This window comes from Gobius niger (genome assembly GCF_951799975.1).
Source record: "Gobius niger genome assembly, chromosome: 21".
Classification (NCBI taxonomy): domain Eukaryota; kingdom Metazoa; phylum Chordata; class Actinopteri; order Gobiiformes; family Gobiidae; genus Gobius; species Gobius niger.
Window position 1 is genome coordinate 19013224 of NC_136872.1, and position 21762 is coordinate 19034985.

General features: G+C 42.5%; 1 protein-coding gene across 3 annotated transcripts in view; it reads right to left on the reverse strand.

Annotated features, from left to right (window-relative positions):
• The window catches only part of htr2cl1 (5-hydroxytryptamine (serotonin) receptor 2C, G protein-coupled-like 1), a 204442-nt gene that overhangs the window by 47779 nt on the left and 134901 nt on the right, over positions 1-21762 (reverse strand). For all 3 annotated transcript variants that reach the window (XM_079579932.1, XM_079579931.1, XM_079579930.1), the window contains one exon: positions 3802-3883. The gene's annotated coding sequence lies outside the window, so the exon portion shown is untranslated. The remainder of the gene's footprint in view (positions 1-3801; positions 3884-21762) is intronic.

Sequence of the window (21762 nt, forward strand, 5' to 3'; positions counted from 1 at the left end):
TGTCACCTGTGGCTTGTGACAAGTAGTGGAGCAAAGAGGAGCGGAGTAAAACCATCATAGATCCATGAGTAAAACTCATTATAAGGTCAGTAGAGTATGGATAACAGACACCACTCTGGAGCTGTGACGTCATTTTTTTAGTAAAAGTTGCAGAGACGTTTCAATGGAGCCATATGAACGCCGTTTGGAGATCTTTCCACTCTAAAGTTTTTAGAGACTCCCAAAACAATGGGCTCGTATGGACGATACACTGCATTTGTAGTAGGTTGAAAAAACGCTACATCTAAAGTTTTATATTTTAACAAACACCCCCTCTATTTTTTTGAATATTCGCTATTGTCTGTTTTGTTTTGAGTTATACATCTTACCAGTAGATGGTGCTGTAGCGCTACTGTGGGGACTAGAGAAGCTCGCGCAGGCGCAGCTTCAGAAGTAAACGAGCTGTGGCCTGACAACGTCTCCTCTACGTCTGTCCACAGGTACGGTAAAAAGTTACTTTTGTAGCTCAATCTTGGTCCAAAATCGTTTTAATCCAATTCGAAGTGTTGAATGTATGATCTGAACGAATTGTGAAAGTGCAAGATAATTTGGTTTAATTAGAAGATGTATTTTACGTTGCGAACGTTTTTCAACGGTTAAACAAAAAAACGTTAGTTAAAAATGTCGTTGTAGAATGAATGTATTGCGAAGCAAACTGTCAATGATCCAAGCAGTGTTTTGTGCTAGAGTCCTTTGTAAAACATTTTCATATCTAATTCGTCAAATAGTATCCAAATTCAAGTTTAGTTCAGAGTGATGAAGTCCGTTGTCGCCAGTTGCTGGGCGCTTTCTTTTCATGTTGCCGCGCTGCGTGTATGTATGTATGTGTGCGTGCGTGCATGTGGGAGAGATGAGACGGAGCAAGGCGTTGAAGGGAGATGAACTGTTGGACATTTAGTGGACTTTTTTATACACTACCGCAGTCATATGGAGTTGTAAAGTGAAGGAGTATGTGTGTGTGTGTGTGCGTGAGAGACATATTTTTGAGATGGCTATGTATTTATTTTGTCAACTGTCAATAATTGTATGTCTTCATGTATGTAAATATTGAATTGAGAAGTAAACGAGCTGTGGCCTGACTAACAACGTCTCCTCTACGTCTGTCCACAGCATGAACATAGGCAACACGCTAGCTATGTGTCACTTGTAACCGCCCAGCTTCCCCTAGGGCTGGCGCCGGTAACACATTGATAAAATATCTTTGTGTTTGGTCCTCTGCTTGACTTCGTATGGACAGGGCCTCAGTGACCGGAAAATATGGTATACAATATACTAAAGGAGGACCAAACATATTTAGTTCAACTACCAGAGAAAACTCTGGGATAGGCCTTTGACATTGCACAACTGCACAGGTAAAATAAAAATAATAGTCCTAGTGTTCTGATAATACAAACTCACCTGCGAGCAATAAGTTTACAATCTGTCACTATAGTTACAGCTCCCCAGACGTGGTGAAAACTACACAACCTGACAAGACACACTGCTTTAAGGCGAATCCTCCAGAAGCTAATTTACAGTAGCTCAAGATCTGGAGATGTGTCCCATCGGGCGACACAGTGTGCTCACCTGTACTCCCTGTACAGCGTCGGGGGAAATGCCATGTACAGATTTCCCCGCGGTGACATTAAACCTTACCTTACCTAATTTCATACCACGGCGCTTTCAACATGCGGCCTATTATTTTCAATCGACAAATTTTACACAATAATTGGCGTTGAAGTATTTCCGCGGGCTCTCTCCTTTAGAGGCTTACGGTTAATGACTATATAAGCGCACTACGGGGACCTAGTTAGGGCGCAGTTGTCACCGCCGAAACATTGCCCCTGTTTTAACTTCGTGTTTATTAAAGTCCTTTCTGTGGAGTGAGACGACACAGGACTACAGAGCTAATCTCTTCCAGGCTTGAGAAGTGAATATTTCATGTCTACAAACACGATAAGCCACACACCATGTTGAGTATTTAATGCGCTGTAATGCTGTGTGGACGGTAATGCGAGCTCACTATAAACAATCAACACAGAATGCATTAAAGGGAGTTAGACTGGACACACACGACTTGGCTCATTTTGTTTTTTCTCACACAGATGGAGATAAACGGACACAAGAAGCAGAGCAGGCAGAACAAGAGGAAACTGCAATGCAACGGGTAAAAGCACTTTTGACAGCTCCCTTTCTCAGAGCTGATTCATTCAAAAGCACAGCTGGGGCGCCGCCATGAATTGTGCCCGCCCCTTTTACTATAATAATGCATTGGTTTTATATAGCGCTTTTTCTGGACACTCCAAGACATTACATTGCACTATTCGTTCACTCGCTGCCCTGGGGTAGACTGACGGAAGCGAGGCAACCAGTCTGCGCCATCGGCCCCTCCGACCACCACCAACCACTCACTCACACACACTAGGCTTCCTGGTGTTACCAAATGGTCTCCCATCCAAGTCCTGCCAGGCCCTTCCCTGCTTAGCTTCCAAGGTCTGACGGGATCGGGCAGAGCAAAGGCGGTATGGCCTTTTCTCCTATCAGCTAACATGGGACTGGAGAAGTCAATATAAAATCTACACGGCTAATTTCCATCGGTCGTCCCCCGTGTGCACTCTCAAACACACTCTCATTCATCCTATTGTACATGTTTTTAGTGGTAGGGGAAACCAGAACACCTGGAGGAAACCGGAGCAGGCACGGGGAGAACATGCAAACTCAACACAGAAAGACCACTGTCCCTGGTGGGAATCAAACCCGAACCTTTTAGCTGTGATGCACGGGTGCTAACCGCTGTACCACCGTGCCGCGCACAGGTGGAACTAATTGTTAGTTGATTGCTCTCACCTGGTGCCTTAAAGGGACTGGATGCAATTTTGTCATTTTTGCTCACTACTGCCACCTCGGGTCTTATGCGTAACTGCAGGTTCTATATTAAGTTCCTGCATGACGGCACTTCAGACCCGAATTAACACCTTTTTGAGTGACAGTGCAGGATTTTAGAGGCAGTTGTGGTGAACAGGTCTGAGCTCATTTTACATCTTAGGACATAGCTGGAACATGTAGGGGGAGGAAAATCCTTAATTTTAACATTTTTAAACTCTGTAAAGTCCCTTTAATGATGGAGCATACGGTGTCATTCTGGGGAACAATAGTAAAACTTAGGCCGTTTTCACACAGGCTCTAGACGGGTCGACCTAAAGGGGCTTTTGACCCGAGAGCGGCACTTTTGGGTCAGTGCGAATCCACTTCACGTCAGTCTAAACAGCCGCTCCGAGTGCGGCTGAAACAGGTGGTCTCGGAGCAGCACGAACTGCAAACATAAATCCCCAGATGGACCAAATTGCTGTGTAGCGACAGCTCCTCTTCTCTCTTCTGCCTACTCCTTTTGGGCGTCATACCTGTTCTTTGTTTTTTTTTATGTCATCTACTGATCTCTCAGCTGCTCAAATAAAAAAAGATGAATGAATGAAACTTTGTATATATGGTCTGCAGTTGTAATAATAACCAGAGGCTCGTGTTCCCACATGTAGTTTCATTCACTCATAATGGGGCGTCGGTATAAGGTGAGTTGTTAAAGTTTGAGAAGAGAGCAGACATATTGATAGATTTATTCTGGTTGGACAGAAGGGATAGTGGTCTTTTTTTTGTCTTATTCTACAAGATAGAGCTTTTTAGATCCAGAACTGTACAATTGTACGTCTTATTTTATGCAATAATCAATGTTACACCACAAAAAGCAAGGACTGTGCAGTATCTCTATCCAAAGGAGCCTGTACTCACTGTTATCATCGATCAAGCCTTCTCCACGTTGCTTCCGTTTCTCATCACTCCTCTCCTCCGCACCGGCCCATCGTCCATCTGCCTGCGGACACCAATCACAAGAGGAAAAATAATAAATAAAAAAAATCTCAAAACAATCCACCATCTTTTCACCTCAGCGGTTCAAACAAAGTGCCCCACTCCTCGACGGATACACTCACTCCCACGATCGACCACCCACAAAGCACCGCCGCCGCTAATCTGCCGCTCGGAGAAACCGCTATTACCAAAGACAATCCATGACTAAAGGATTATATACTGTACGATCCCAGACATTATTACTGCGCGGGCAATAAAAGCCATGTACGGCGGGGCAGGGAAAGATGCGTGACGAATTAAGCAATGGTTGGGAAGTATTGTAATGTTAGTAATGGAGGATATGGATATGAAGAGACAGTATGAGCAGACACTGAGTACAATAATACGACTAGATTCAACCAGGAATAAACTGAGACCAAACCAAGATTAAAACCAGCAGGAGAAAAAAAAACCAATGTAACCAATTTATTTTCTTGAGTGAAACATAAACATAAACGAAATGGAGAGGAGAATGTGGAACTATATCGTCCTGTGATGACAGGACGATATAGTTCCACATTCTCCTCACCATTTCTGTATGCGCTGGTCCTTTAGGATTCGTTGCACTGTGAGTTTCAGCCAGTAAACATCTGTGATTTTCTGAGATCTCCAAATATAGGAGGGATCTGTTTCACTTGCAGTAACCATGGAGACATGTATTCACCTTTTCTAAACGGGTCAAACAACAGGTTGTACATTTTGCGGCTGTGCTTGGTTCCCCTCTTCCCCCCTTGGTTTCCCCAGAATCCGATCGTTCTCTTCTTAATCGTTATCGACAAAGGGCATCGTCCCAGCTTCCCCTTTAGGCCCTGTCGAAACAAAATCAAGCTGAGGAAACGCAAAGATGTTTTAGCAATGCAGTGCATCATCCATACGAGCCCGGCGTTTTTGGGGTCTGTAAACAAATATTTTCCAAACTAGGTCCCATAATGGAAAGATCTCAAAACACCGTTTACGTGGTGTGGTAACAACGCCGACTCCGCAACTTTGACTAAAACTATGACATCACAGCGCCAGAGTGGTGTCTGTTATCCATAATATACTGACCTTATAAGGAGTTGTTACCACACCACGTAAACAGCGTTTTGAGATCTTTCCACCCTGGAACCTAGTTTGGAAAATGTTCGTTTACAGACCCCCAAAACGCCGGCCTCATATGGACGATACACTGAATTGATCAAATATCTTTGCGTTTGGTCCTCAGCTTGAGTTTGTATGGACAGGACCTTAGACTAAACCAGTTGTAAACCCAGGAGGACTAAACCATGACTGAAGGAGGAACTTGCAGGTATCGTTAAAGTAGTGGTATCGGGAAAAAAGGAATGGTACCGAGCCCTATTTTAGAGCAGTGGTTCTCAACCTTTTGGAGCCGCGACCCCCATTAAAACAGGTAAAGGGGTTCGTGACCCCCCGCCCGGGTCACACCGTGAGAAATAGGAACACTAGCCTACATAATTCATCAAAAACAAAAAACAAATAGCTGAAATAAAATTCATGAAACTACGAACACATAATGGCACTCTGGTACAATAGTAAACACATGCTAGAATAAAACACTGGATTATTTGCTAATGAAAATATGCATATTTTATCTAAATGATCTGGCGACCCCCCAAAGTTGTCTGGCGACCCCCATGGGGGTCCCGACCCCCAGGTTGAGAACCACTGTTTTAGAGGTTTAAACCATGCCCCAAACCTTTATTTAGGCTTGGAACCATATTTTCTCTCAATAACTGTTCATTTTAATGGTGTGGAATTATTAGGATTCCAGTAAAAAGTACCATCTCCGGTGTTGTGTGCCAATAAAACAAGACGTAAAGTAAATGTAAGTCCATCATTTGTTGGCAAAGAGGATATTCATTCCAACAATAAACTGTGGCCCTTCACCAGGGATTTGAGAGCTTCGCCCTTGGCCAGCGATCAAATCATACCCAACCAATAGACATCAGACATCAATGGAAAGTGGTCTCTTTTTTTAAACTGCAAATTGCCGGCGTCAGGTCCGTATGACACCGCTGGACTTTGTAGTGGCACCGAAGCACTTTAATAACACCGTTCAGAGCACCCATGGGAGCAGGTTCACCGCCGAGAGAGCTTTATACTGACCGGGTCATTTTCATCTGCGCCGACACTAAGCCACTGAGCCGGAGCTCCGTAAAGCGCCGCGCAGATGGAGCGGGGCTAAAAAAAAGCAACAAAAGCAATCGAGAGAGAATGCATTTGTAAAATCACGCTAGGAAATTAGAGGCAGGTTAAACGGCTTACGGATAATGGTGTTTATTGTTATGAAGGCGAGCAGAAGTGGCTCAGTTGGATAAAACAACCAGTGTACGGAATACGTGTTTTTGCATGTAATATTCCTAACTGTATCCGTGTTCATTTTAGTTTCATATTACTACAGTATTATGAATGACCTTCTAATGATGACCTGTTTTCCCTCCTAAAATAAAATGTGCTTTATGAGTTCATGTGTCTTGTGATCTTATTAGTTTTACACATTTAGTGTCACGCTGTTTTGGGGATTTATCTTTAGAGTGCCAACAATCCAGACCATTTTTTTGAAATCGTTTGAAAGGTGAGACTCTAAGCTGTCCATAGGTGAAAACAGGTTAATTCTATGTGCCTCGGTTCCTGAGAAATCCTAAGCTAAACAGAGGCTAGCTCCAACTCTCTCCTCTCTGGACGGACACTAACGTTATGGGAAGAGGCAAAAGCCTAATATATATAAATATAAATATATATAAATATCTCTATTTCAACTCAATTTTCAACGACAACATTGTTGACACGTTTTGAAACACTGCGTGTATCGCTCGCTCAGCCGGGTTCTCGGATTTTGACCATTCAAAAACTCAGAAAAATCAGCTGTTTGGATCTTTCCATAGGAAGCCGCTCTGCTTTGTCAAATGCGCTCCAGAGAGCAAGAGAGAAGTGTCGGGTTTACAGCTGTTTGCTACGCAACACCACGCCATCTCAGACTAAAAAAAGAAAAGAAACGCAATATCCATCCATCCATTTTCTCCGCTTTATCCGGGGCCGGGTCGCGGGGGCAGCAGTCTCAGCAGAGATGCCCAGACTTACCGATCCACACAGACCTCCTCCAGCTGTTCTGGGGGGAACCCGAGGCGACACCAGGCCAGCTCAGAGACATAGTCCCACCAGCGTGTCCTGGGCCTTCCACGAGGCCTTGTCCCACTAGGACATTCCTGGTACACCACCCGCGGGAGGCGACCATATATATTACTTATAGAAACGCAATAATATATCTATAAAATGTCCAGATCGTGACTTTACAGAAGTTTTTGATTGTCATTCATTCACTTGTGTTCATCACAGAGCTACCAAAATCACATATGAGGTATATGGGAAATAAATATGCTTGTGTTTACTCTTCTGACTTTATATTGAACACACAAAAATATCATTCCAAAAAGATTGAAATAGAGATTTTTTACAGTTTCTGCTCCTATAGACAGTGGAAAAGTCTCACATATTTCAGAGACATTGACAACAACAAATAAAAAAGTCGGTATGTAAATATCTAATGCAAATTAACTTAGCGGGCTCTTGAAGAGTAATACAACGCCTTTAGCGTCAAGGGAAAAGGAGAAGATTTGAAGCGATACCAGCAGCACTTGAGCAAGTTTTCAAAAGCGCCTTGGAGACAGGACTGGGGAAACACAGCTGCGGTGAGAAACTTGAGGGTTCTGAGATAAAACTGACAACGATAACAAAGTCTGAGAGATGAAGAGAGACAGACGCCTGTTCCTCCGAGTCGAAGAGCTTTCTTTTTCGGAATATTATTGTCACACAGGAGATACACACTGCGACTTTCACGATAAGCAAATAAAAGACGAGGCGAAAGAGTGACCCGTGTGCACATCGTTTTGTAAATCAAACTGGCCTGAAATGTTTATTTTGGGGTTTTGCGTTTGGCCTGTAGTGCAGTGGTGATAAGCTTCAAAGCGAGCGCCTCTGAAAATATTGGATTTTCAAGTATCACTTTGAACTTGGAAGATAAATGAAAAGGAATCTTATTTTGTATAGTGCTTTTCGCTGACACACGCCTCCCAAAGCGTTTCAGAAAGGACAATTTGCAAGCTATGGGTAACTTACTGTATGTATATGGGGCTGATAATTTGGTGCACGAGACGAGATATTCTCTCTCTCTCTGAGCGACCTAAACAAATGGACAGTTTCACTTTAGTTTTCACCATGACCTTGACATCCTAGAACACTCATGAAACGTACTCACGATAGTTAACTCATTGACTGCCATTGATGTCTATAGACGTCAATTGTGTCTTTCAGTGGGAACGGATGCAGTAAAGCCTAATGCAACTTCCATGTAAAGGTCTTACTTGTAGACATTACTTTATTCAGTCAGCAGGTGGCAGCAGTGCTCTTTGGATGCCCGATCACAGGTAGCAGGAGTAGAAACCGTGGCTACTAATTTTGATCTGGCCGTGATCTCAGATGAGGGAAGGAATATGGCAACGAGAGTAGGAGAAGATCGAGAGGTGGTTCTCGTAGTAAGTGTTGGAGGAGATGATGGTGGAGGAGGAGGATCAAGGAAGCAGACAGGTGTTCGACCTAAAAAAAGCCGCGGACAAGCGTGCTGAGGATGCTAACCCAGAGCCCGCGTCCGGACATAGCGATAATTGTCGTTGGTGCTTTTCATCAAGCTCGTTTTCTCAGCTTTTTGGTTTTCAGAGAAGCTTGCCTATATTCAACTGGTGATTATGGAAGAACGAAACAAGCTAGAAACAAACTTTTTTTTACTGACGAAAGTAGAAAGCCTATTCTTTCAGAGCCTGGTTTCAGATTTTACAAAGTCAGAGTACACAATATTCTGCGAGTCTTGAAAAATCTGTAAAAAAAACACCTGGCAATATGGGGTTGGCTGTTCTGAAACCGGCTGGCTGCCAATTTTTTAATCAGATTAAATTTTCAGTGCGATGCTGCACAGCTCCCCAGAGGCCTAGGGCAGGGGTGTCCAAACTCTTTTCACTGAGGGCCACATATTGTATACAGCATGAAGAACCACAGATCCGTGGTCAGTGCAATCAAACATTCAACGGGGTGTATTTAAAAGAACAGGCCACAGTTTTTCCATACTGAGATATGTTCTTACCTGAGCTTAGATGAGTTGATACGTACCTGTCTGGTCTTTGAGCGTGCCCGTGGAAGAGCGTGGTAGCCTCCAACTTCACCAACGTTTGGAGCCATGGGAATATTTGGTGGCCTGTTCCTTTAAGAGAGCTTTAAACCATGCCCCACACATCTATTTAGGCTTGGAACCATAATGCTCTGGTGATGTGTGCCAATAAAACAAAAAGCATGTGGGCGAACAAAATGGATTTGAGGGCCACATGTGGCCCCTGCGCCGCACTTTGGACATGCCTGGCTGATGGAAACTCAGGAGGACTCGTTTGAAGGCTTCAGTTACTGGTGTCTATCCTTTTAAACCCTTTTCAAAGTTGTGAGCAAATCTCATTGATATTGTAGATGGCGTAACATGGACCTCATAGGGTTAAGAAATTAAAGAGCAATTTAGTGCCTCCCCTCCAGCAGATGCCTAAGTTGCCTATGCCCAATGACTGACAGAAGTGCGGCTGTACACATCACTATTCTTACCATCAAAGTCGCCCAAGGTAACCAAACAATTTCTCTCAAGTGCATTTGAAAAGTCAAAACCATGTTCACACGTACTTCAAAATGGTCGACGTAAAAGGCAGTGAGAGAAGTGGCAGCTTTTTTACATTTCCAAAGTCAAATATGAACCCTGAACTAAAGCTTTGAAGCTTCTAAGGATGAATAAAAGAAAGAAGAAAAAAAACGAGATGTACGTCACTGTTGGTTTGGCCTAAGGTTGTTGAAATTGTACGTTTCAGAAAACACAACAGGAGCTTTCGGGATCAACAGGTTTTCGGATGAAATTGTGGCATTTCTGCGAAAGGTTAGACAGTGTTTGTGAGAAAATATCATGGCGGGAGTGCACTCTGTAAACATGTTATGGGAAAATGAAGTGGTTTGTGTTGGAGTTGTAGGCAAGGGGTCGGTGACTCGGGAAAGTAAATAACAAAATAAATAAATAATCCGACAAATAAATAAGTCAGTGCACCTGCGGGGGTTTGTGCATGCTAATGTCCACCTGCTGCGGTGTCATTACCACATCAAAGGGACTTTTCATCAAAATCTTAAGAATCTGTTTTTGCTTTGAAACTCGCCGATAAATGGATCCATCGTGTGTTTTCCGAACCTCTCCATGATCATTGGCAAACTCCATTAGCTCTCAGGACCAGCATCAACATTGGCCTTGTACAAGCAACACCTGAGCTCTTTCAGCAGTTAAAGCAACTTCACATAAACTTAACACATGGCCAGGGCTGGACAATCCATCAGGGGAGCCGGGGCTTATCTCGGTGGGCCAAAGCACTTTTGAGCAGGTGTAAGATCGGGCCCATGTTGCTCCACAAACCACCCACATGCTTTAGAGTTATGGTGGGGTCAATGTTTTGAATATAGACCTATACCTTTAGTCCTGGCCGGTACTGACCAAAAAAGTTCTGGGCCAATTTTTTCCTGCCAGTCCAGCCGTGACCTCATACTTTTTATTTTTAATTCAAACTCTTTTTATACAGAAAAATGAAGGAACATTACAAACATTGACTAGTCATACAGATACAGACTTGCCCACTAAAACATGTACAGTAGAAGAGGAAAAAGAACCACTCTTTCATCAATTACTCCACCACTACTTTAACAAATACTGAATTATGGATGTATTTTTGTACCAAAGATACCGAGACATGAAGACGAGTAAAGGGGTTCAACAGCCATCCATCCATCCATCCATCCATCCATCCATCCATCCATCCATCCATCCATCCATCCATCCATCCATCCAACAATTTTCTTCCGCTTTGTCCGGGGCCGGGTCGCGGGGGCAGCAGTCTCAGCAGAGATGCCCAGACTTCCTGATCCAGGCACACCTCCTCCAGCCTATCTGGGGGGACCCCGAGGCGACACCAGGCCAGCTCGGAGACATAAGTCCCACCAGCGTGTCCTGAGCCTTCCATGAAGCCTCCTCCCAAAAGGACATGCCTGGAACACCTCCCGCAGGAGGCGACCAGGAGGCAGATGCCCGAGCCACCTCAGCTGGCTGCTTTCGACGTGAAGGAGCAGCGACTCTACTCCGAGCTCCTCCCATGTAACTGAGCTCCTCACCCGTTCTCAAGGGGTGCGCCCAGCCACCCTGCAAAGGATGCTCATTTCGGACGCTTGTGTCTGCGATCTCGTCCTTTCGGTCATTACCCAAATCTCATGACCATAGCATGGTTCAACAGCCCATAAATACATAAATAACAGAGAATGCTAACCATAATGCCAACGTCAGCTTCATGCTACAAGCTAACTTGGAGTGCCATTTTGTAATTGTTTTTTTGTTTTGTTTTTAACTTCTAATGGACAATCAGCTCTGCAAAAAAGATTCATACTGTCTTGACTTTATTTGTGTGTGCTCAATATGCTTATAGTCTGCCAGAAAACATCTAAAACTATTGACTGATGTTTATATTCAAGAGGATTCAGGTACAAAGCTGCAAGAGGAAGACTTTATTTATTGCTATTTTCAAACACAAATGATGAGGGTCAGGTGGGAGTTAACAGACAATGTTGCACAATTGACAATATTTCCCATTTCCCTCTGATCACGCTCAACCCCGTTTGCCGTGCATCTCGGCTTGAACGAAATGCTTTTTTCCCCCGGCAATTTACCAAAGCAGCGTCGCAACTGCGTGTGCTGCGTGCACCAAAGCTCTCTCCGAGCCGCTCTGATCCTACTCAAGTTGAAAAACCAATTTAGAAAAGTGCCTTCTCCGTGCGCTTTTTTTTTTTTCCATTCTGTCAAATTAACCTGAAGATGAGAACAATCCCCCATTTGCATTTTGACACTTTTTGTCTCCTCGCGGCCTAATTAATCTTTTTCCAAACGCCATATTTTTTTTTCCCTTTTGCTCCTGATTTCTCTCTCTCCTCTGTGTCATTGCTTTTACAGTAGCTCCATCCGCAGATGAGTGATAAACGCAAATGGCCGAGTGGCGGCATAATGACTTTTTCCCTCACTGGAGAGAAAAACGCTCGAGTGGCCACGTTATGTTTGTTGATTCCAATGAAAACACCAGCATTTTTCTACTACGAATCAACCGCAAGTGACGGTTCTTCTAATTTTCTCGTCTATAAACCGATTTCTCCCGATAGGCAATGCCATACGTGAAGGAAAAAAAGGCGCTAATTAAACCTACACAGTGCTTTGAGTGCAATTATGCTAAAGATCAAACCAGAGGCAAAGTGGAGCCAGTCTCCAAAGAGCTGTCAAGAAAAATGAGAATGAAAACCATAACATTGGAGATATAGGTGGGCTATTTCTTAAGTTTTCATTAGACAGCGTAAGACATCTATGGAGATATGCTATTTGTCTTTTTTTTTTTTTGGAAAAAGAAGCAGCAACCTCCCCCTCTCTTGGTACAGCTGTGTGTTTTGCTTTTGTGGTTTCTGTGCCCCACATTGTAGATACTTTTGTACATCTTTGCTGTGTTTTTGTGGGTTTCGGTGGATGTTTTTTTTTTTTTACTACAGAGACTCAGACTCCATAATGGTCCTGAAGGAAGCAGCTTTTAAGCTAGCTTATGAGCTACAGACATTAGAGACCTGCAAATTTCTTCTTCTGAAACACTGAAGAGGCACCAAGAGCCCCCACACCTGCAGCACAGTGGAGGCGTCACAAGAGGAACTAAAGGAAACAAAAAGGAACAAATGAGGAGTTATCCAGGTAAGACTCCACATGTGCCTTTTATCGTTACTATTGTTCTGACTAATTAATGTTCACTGGAGAATAAAACTGATCAACTGCTAAGTTCTTCCCAGAAGATGGTGAAAGACTGTTGTGGATTGGAGGGAGCTGTGCAGGAGGGAGGAGGAGGTGGAGGAGCTGACCAGTGCAGGACACCACGCTTTGAAACCGGAACAAACCCAGGAGACCGTGCAGGATCAGAGGAGACTGAAGGCAGCCGGCCAGGCGCGGCTCAGTGGCAGCAGCTCAGGACTAACACCTGAGCACAGGTTGTACAATGTCAAATAAAGCACTTACTTATTTTTAAACAAATTGAAAGCATTTAAAGTGATAGTCTGTAAGTGTGCAAAGTGAGAGGAGAGTAAACAATCAAATTCCTCCCCTCTTTAATCAGAAAGCCCTTTAGTTTCCAAATGAGGAGATGATCAAGCTCCTCCCCCTCCCGATTGGACCTGACAGGCTGGTTCACAGGCAAAGCTGGTCTCATTGGTCAACGCAGGAGGATACTGGACTCTGATTAGATGCTGAGATCCGGGAAGGAGGGACTTTACAAAAAAAATATTTATATATATTACTTACTTTACATCAAAATGAAAGTATTGATTTTGTTTAGACTTCCAGACTATCACTTTAAGGCAACATGCATAATCATGGCCTAAACTTTTGGTCACTTCAGCTGTGATATTTTATGTGTTACAACTTCCGTGTATGGAAACATGCCAAAAAACAGTATGCAAGCCTCCATTTTTATGGAGCAATTCACACGCCCTGATGAGTGCAGTTTGTAGTTTGTGTGCAGAACAGTCCTGATGATGTTGCCTTTTAAAAATGCTGAATGCACTTTCGGATTCAACAAAAGTTCACACAAAACTGTGTAAATGAAGCAATTTCAGTGATGTTTTCATGGGATTAATAAAGTCTGATTCTGTTTTTGGCATGGATGTAACACTATAAGGTTTATTTTTGCATGATAAGTTCCCTTCTGTGTCACATCTCACTCAATATATATATAAAACAAGCTTTAATTTCCTTAGAGGTGGTAAAAAAATACTTCAACAAACGTGCGCAGAATAATAAAGTTGAACTGCTATATTTGATATGTTTTCTCATTTTCCCATTACGTCTCAAAAGCAACAACTTAATCGTATACTAGATCTTATTTAAAGAGTGAAATATTGGCTTCAATCACTCCGTGTCTGTCCTTGACTCCGTGCATTTCATCTCATCCATCACTGCCAGGAGCGCAGCAGAATCCCAACTTGATTAAAAGTTTTTGACAGCGAAGGTTCAGCAGGGCAAACAACTCTTCTACACTTAAAACTCTTTCAACCGTCGATGTTTTTCTTTCCAAATGTGTGCAGGCCGCGGATACTGTAAGGTTTTTTTTTTTTTTTTGAGTCCGTGGACCGATACTCTCCGACGCGGCGCGGTCAGAATTTCCATTATAACAAGGTCTGTGTGTCGACAGCGACTCCAGCGAAAGCGGCGACTGATCCGTTGTTGTTTTTTTGCTGGAAAGGAAAATTGTTCTCGAAAAAGGCTTTGGCGCTTTATTGTTTTTTTGGCCGCACACAATAGAGCCTCAAGTGTTTATCCATCGAGGGAATCAGAGGTGAAACTGTGGTGGTGAGATTGGATTTATCAGGTAAGGGGGCGGGACCAGCGCATATAGGGATTGTGCTCAGGAGTTCCTCGTTTCTATTTAGTGTTCGCATCCTCCTCCTCTGACCAAACCTTGCTCGAGATCTGCTCTGAAGTACTAGAATGTTTCCATTTCTTTATTTTCAACACTTTTTACATTGTGTGATTCTCATTGAAGACATGAAGCTACGAACGAACACAAGGGATTATGTAGGAAACAAAAAAGGGTGAAATAACTCAAAATACGTTTCATAGTTGGAATTGTTTTTTCCTTGGCCTTTTCTCAATGAGTTCCAAAAGGTCGTCCCTGAAATTATTTCCAACAGCCTGTGAAGTGGAAACCATTCCTGATGACTACCATCCCATTGAGAAAATGTCAACGTGTGAAAAGCAGTAATCAAAGCAAAGGCGGCTATTTTGAAGAAACTGTTTCAACTTCTTTTTCTGTTTAAATCTGAATTCCACATGTGTTCATCAGTGTGAATCTACAAGGTAAATAGTCTTGAAATAAAACAAAAAACAAAACATAAAAGTGTTAGATACAAGAAAAAGTATAGTAACAAGGTACAAGTCCTACTTTGTTGCTTCCCACGATGACATCATACTAAAGTTTAAAGGGATATTGCAGGATTTTTAGAGCCTCATTTCCTAGTTATCCAGAGTGTTGTTGATTTCTGGAGATTTTTTTCCATTTTTAATTCATGCAGTCCTTATATTTGAAGAGTTTAGTGATGCTAGGCTAGTGCATGTCTATGGTAACTAGTAGCCTGCATTAAAAACCTCTTCAAAATCATGGGGTCGTCCTCCAAACGTTGCCATATCTAATTTGTAGAAAGCTCCTTTGTGAATTCCATGTGTAGTAAAGCCGGTCGCAGGTAAAAAAAACTACTGTAGATCCGATAACCGAGCAGATCACTCCGCCGCTGCGTAGCTACAACCAGGAAGCTGATGCTGCTCAAATATATTTAAATGCAAAATGGTTATATTTCAATAATTATTCAGTCAACACAGACATTTATATGGGTAGTCTGGTGTTATAAGTGACTTGCCTCAGGTGCACTGTGCTTGGGTCAGACTGTTTTTAATGCAGGCTACTAGTTACCATAGACATGCACTAGCCTAGCACCAATAAACCATTCAAATATAAGGATTGCATGAATTAAAAAAAAACAAAACGCTCTGGATAACTAGGAAATGAGGCACAATTAAATAATTGTATAAAATGGTTTGAAGCTCAAAGAAAGTCAACTTTGATGTATCCAATTCGAATACAACTTTAGAATAATGCTACTTGTTTTTTTTATATATATACACAGTATATTTGTGGCGAGATGAGATGACTCCACACATGTGAACTAATATTTGTGCCCTCTGCATTGTTTATTCGTTTGCTCAAGGCATTATATTAGTCCGCAGAGGCACGTAGAACAGCCATTATGATCGTTGCATTTTTATAGCAGTATTTAACTGAAGTCAATTACAAGCTCTACAAGCAAGTGCTGAGGAGAATGGCTGACATTAATTCACAGCCCGCTCCGTGTCATTCGGCACGCTAAAGCAAACCAAACAGAGGGAATTGTGGGCCGCAGTTATTAGCATGCTAAATAGCCGTGAGCTGTTGACAGAACAAAAGGCAAATACTGTTTTTCATCACAGCGTGGACAGAGAAAACAATGTTCTTCAGCCTCACATATGCTCCGACATGCTCCCGACCCATCTCCGTCACCCTGCACACCCACAGGCCTGAAACACTCTCCTCAGTCACGTACTGCCTCTAGTGCTGGAATAACTGCCCGATTCGTTCCTTTTCTGAGCAGGTTTGACCAAAATCTTCATGCATCTCCAGTCGAGCAATCAGCTTTCTCTGCAAATGCAAATTCCTGCTAATGAGCGCTGGATTCTGTCTAATGTAAACCGAATGCTTCACAGTAAACGAGCATTTCAGCCAAAAGATACATTTCATACTAAGTTGCCAAAAGATTCTGGTGGTGACAGCAGTGAGCGCTCTGCCATCTGGGCGGGTCATTTCTGTGTGGAATCGGCAGGTTATGTCCATGCCTGCATCTACGTTACTATACCAGTAAAACATATACAACAGCACTCACTCCCCTGTGATTCTGAACCTCATCGACTTCACTGTTTAAACATTTGGCCTCAACTCTGACAACACTCAAGGCTCTCCTTCCATTTAGTATTCATCAAAGTGAGGCTAAAACGTCATCTTTATCGGTAACTAAGGATTATAACATATTACTGAAACAAAATACACCAATATATTAGTAATTACAATTCAAGCATCTTGAGTTACAAATGTATGAACGCCCCTTAAATAAAATCCAGTATTCCAAATCAAGTTAGACACTGGTGTACATGAGCTGCAGTTGCGCGCAGTTAAAGCAGAACTAAGTAACACATGCCCCTAGAGGCCATAAGCGAAACTGCAGGTGTCGTAGCATGTTTTTTTTCCTCATTAGTTGTTTGTGAGAGTAAATACTATGCTGAAAGAAAAGACAAAGGGAGAGAGGGATATTGTACATCCAATTACACAATGGAGATCATTCTTTCACTCACACTTGGCTGTAAATTCTGTGTAAGTGGCGCTAGCCCGCAGCTAGCTTGGCCCCGTTAGCCTGTTAGCTTCTTCTTTGCGATTCCTTTAGTGTGTCTTGGGTCTCCGAGTCGGAGCAGGGAAAGCTGCAAGTGTGGTTTTCTGGCCAGAGGCACCAGGTGCACCCCCCCCCCCCCCCCCGAATCATCCCATAAACACTTGTACACTTGTATTACCCCCAGAGGGATTTCTTAAGGTAAACAAGTGACTTAGTTCTGCTTTAATGTTGTCAAAACAAAACACATGAGACTGGGAGTAAGCGAAGGAAAAGGAAATCTTTGGCTGCACTTTTGCTCTGTGGCATTTTTGCTATTTCCAGTTTATATTTTGTCAAAAGTAACTGAAAGTAGTGTAACTCAGTTACATTTTTGAAACAGTAATATGTAATGCAAACATATTACAATTTTAAAGTAACTTGCCCGACACTGGTTAGAGGTGAGGACATTTTGCTTTTATCACAGAAGCTTCTTCTTGGCTCTTGTGGTCAGAGTCACATTCTGGTCGGGACCTAAAAGTGGGTCGTGGAACCGTTTGGGTGGCGAGTCTTTCTCAGAAAACATTTCTTTTAATATTTAGTATGTTCATCTTTTTTGGCTTATCTAATGCTTATTCAACAACAATTTTGAAGGAATTGACCATATTTGACACTATATTTCACAAGTCTAAGTCATATTTGGGGCGTGGCTTGTCATCCCAAGGGTCCCGACGCCAGACCAGTTGAGAACCACTGGTCTAACACATCCATCTTGACCAATAAAGCCCTTTGAATCCCTTTGTGTAGGAATTATCCTCTACAAATAAGCCATTTGAAGTCAACTTTAGGTGGAAAAACATAAAACTTGATTCAAATTTCTGACACCAGTGCTTTCTTCCATAACGTGTGAAAACCAAACAAGGGCTTCAGTTTGCGAGGCACAGACCAGCGGTTGCAAAATATAACACTGCTTTTATGTGACAGAAATATTACTCGTGCCAGAGACGCTTTTGAAATTATTCCATATTCAGTCCAGGTTTTTTTTTGTTCTTCAAATGCATGGCTTCACAAACCTCCCCGTCTCTTCAACCCCACACTGAGCTCCACCTGGGAGAAGATTTAATCCGAAGTCGCCCGCGCGAAGGGATTTCCATTTCTCATTCCAACACAGCGACTTTTATTCACTTTGTGTCATTTATCACATTCATTACCGAGATTGGAGCAGACGGGTGAAGGTCGGGCAAAGCAATGAGACCCCATTCAATGTTGTCCGTGCAATAAAAGCCGTATTCCTCGACGGAGACACATATTGAAAATAATACCGCCCTCAAGGGAAGAGATGTTTTCACTTGTCGAAGATCGCGCAGGAAAAAAAAAAGGAAGAGGGAGAAAAATGTGGTGAAGGTGTGAGATTGCGGCGGAAAATATGTGTTTGGTGGCTGCCGTGAATAGCGCCATCATAACGAAGGTGTGAGCAGCGAAATTGAAAACTGGCAAATCTGTTTTGGTGGATGGAAATTGGAAAAAGGCAAAGCTCGGTGGAGATGAAGAGGAGGGTGTTGGGAAAGGTTCCTGGTTTCAGACAAATAAATATGGCGTCATGTCAAGTGTCGGCTGCCCAATATATTCCACGCTTTGAAAAGTGAAATTGGAAAATACTATAAAAGGTTTTCACGTGTGTTTGAACAAGCAGACGTCCAGTGATATTACTGCTACTGCTTGAGCATGCAGCCATTTTGGTGGTGGGCTGCGCTGTATTCTGATATTTATTGTAGTTCAAATGATTAATTTTCTCTTAAAGGCTTTATATCCAGAGGTGGGTGGAGTAGCCAACATATTGACTCAAGTAAGAGTTATGATACTTTCAAGAATAATCATCTTAAGGAAAAAAATGACTTAAATCTACTTGAATTAAGAGATTAAATCTAAAATGTAAGTAGTTCAAGCCACAGGTGACATGGACATACAGTAAAAATCCGGTCACTGACAGTATTTCTGCTTTAGTCCCGTCACGTCTAAAGAATAAATTCACCTCCTCGTCTCTCTTGTGAATCGTAAATCCATTGAGAAGCCCATCCATCCATTTTTTTCCGCTTCATCCGGGGCCGGTTTGCGGGGGCAGCAGTCTCCGCAGAGATGCCCAGACTTCCCGATCCACACACACCTCCTCCAGCTGTTCTGACCCCGAGACGACACCAGGCCAGCTCGGAGACATAGTCCCACCAGCGTGTCCTGGGTCTTCCCCGAGGCATCTTCCCACTAGGACATGCCTGGAACACTTCCCGATGAAGCCGACCAGGAGGCTCCAAAACAGATGCCCGAGCCACCTCAGCTGCTCCTGACCACGTGAAGGAGCAGCGACTCTACTCCGAGCTCCTCACCCGCTCTCGAAGGGTTCGCCCAGCCAAACTGCGAAGGAAACTCATTTCTGTTTCTCATTCAGAAAGTTTACTGCTCAGGCACTATAGTCTTGTTCTGTTTTCTTTGGTAGCGCCACAGAGCCTCACACAGGCCTGGCAGATGTATCGCGTTGTATCAGAGTTTTCACAGAACTGAATCAATCCATGTGGACGAACATATTTACTGAGCTGCGTTTACAGAGAAGGTTTCTGAAATTATAAGCGTGTGGCTATAGCCTTCATTCAGATTACTTCAGATTACTTAAAATAAATCTTTGGTCAATCAATCGTTAATTTGTTTTATTTCAAGTGGGATTTCAGCTTGTTCATTTATCATTTTTGTCCCAAAAAAGTGACCCTGCAAGTTGTGAAATGTGCCTGTAAACTTGTCCCCGTGAAGAATTAGTGTAGGAAATTTAATTTACTGGTTCCCTCTGGTATAGGGCCATTAATAAAGATCCATACACAATGATAAACCTGATGAATTAGATAAAATGAACATCTTTGGCAACATACAGAATTATTAAAGTGGACACATGTGACTTAAAAAGATTCTTCTGAGCGCATTAGCATTAACATCTTACATTTTATAACTTAAAACCATGTCCACAATGAAAAAGTGAGGGCTGTGTTGTTCAGGCAGTGGTGGGATTGAGGAACAGAAAAATCGAAAGTGCAAGATTTCACTTTTAACTAACGACAATACAGTTCGGCCCAAAGCATTTCAGCAGCAGAAGTAAAAACGACTCCAGGTGTATTTTGGTTAAAAGCTGTACAATACATAAAGTGTCTCCTTTCACGTAACATTTGAAACAATCTCCCCATGTTCCAAGTCGTTGCACAAATGCCCTTTTTCTTTCCAATTCTCATAAACCCGCTGCATTCCCCCATAACTTCCCAAAGGCGCGCCCAAGACTCGAAAAAGCACTTTCCATTCAGCTCCAATACTTTGGCCTGTCTGTACTTTCACTCAGCCAACCATTTCTCCCACCCTTGACACTCTCTCCCCTTTAAAGACCCATCTCAAATACTTTCGAACTCCCAGTAATAGCCATCTTTCACAATATTAGGTTTCGAGTTGACAGCGCTGCGTGTCAGGCTTCCATAAACCTATATACACACTCCTCTCAGCTTATTTTTTTTAAAGCTTAAAGTGTCAGAGGTGGTTTTATCGCTATGGACTTTTCATTCACTGCCCAAACCCTCTTGTCCTCTGGCTCCTATCCCTCTCGGAGCGGTAAAAGTAGTAGTTTTTAGGCGAATATCTGGAGACGTTTTGACGTATTCCTATTTGTGCTGACAAGTGCAACGGCAAAATGACCTGGAGGCGTCACAGTCTCTCAGAGTATTGTCGGTTTGGCCACTACTGCGAGCCGCTAATGAAATATAAATGTCCCATGCAGCGTGGCAGAAGTCGAGAGCTGAACTGTGAGGGTAACGCATGGGGCTTTCCGCTGTGGAGAAAAAGAAAGGCTGCAGAAATGTGGTCGTGGAAGTAAGAGGGTTTACAAATGGGTTGTTCAGCTATGCTAGCATTTTTTAAGTGCTATTTTTAGTGCAAGCCATTGTGGGCCAACCTGACCAGTATTTTATTTTTGGAGGAAGGGGAAACTGGAGTACCTGGAGGAAACCTGGCTGGCTGACTTCAATGCTCCTCTGAAATGATGCACCGCCTCCGGAGTTACCCCAATCAAAAAGCTTCTTGGGGAAAAAAGCGCCAAAACAGCCCCAAAAAAATGAGAAGAAAACAAGGATGTAAACGCAACAAAAAAGTGACAAAGATTCAACAAAAATGTGACAAAAATTCAACAAAAAATCAACAAAGATGTGAAAAAAATGTGACAAAGATGTGACAACAATTCAACAAAGATGTGACAACAATTCAACAAAGATGTGACAAAAATTCAACAAAAATTCAACAAAAATTCAACAAAAAACTGACAAAAGTTCCACAAAAACGTGACAAAACTCAACCAAAAACTGAACCAAAAAGTGACAAAAATTCAACAAAAATGTGACAAAAACTCAACAAAGATGTGAAAAAAAACTCAACCAAAAAGTGACAAAAATTCAACAAGAATGTGACAAAAATTCAACAAAAAACTGAACCAAAAAGTGACAAAAATTCAAGAAAAATGTGACAAAAATTCAACAAAGATGTGACAAAAATTCAACAAAAACTCAACCAAAAAGTGACAAAAATTCTACAAAAATGTGACAAAAATTCAACAAAAATTCAACCAAAAAGTGACAAAAAAATCAAGAAAAATGTGACAAAAACTCAACAAAAAAAATGACAAACACTCAACAAAAATGTGACAAAAATTGAAAATAAAAAAGCATTAAAAAGGTGACACAACACAACAAC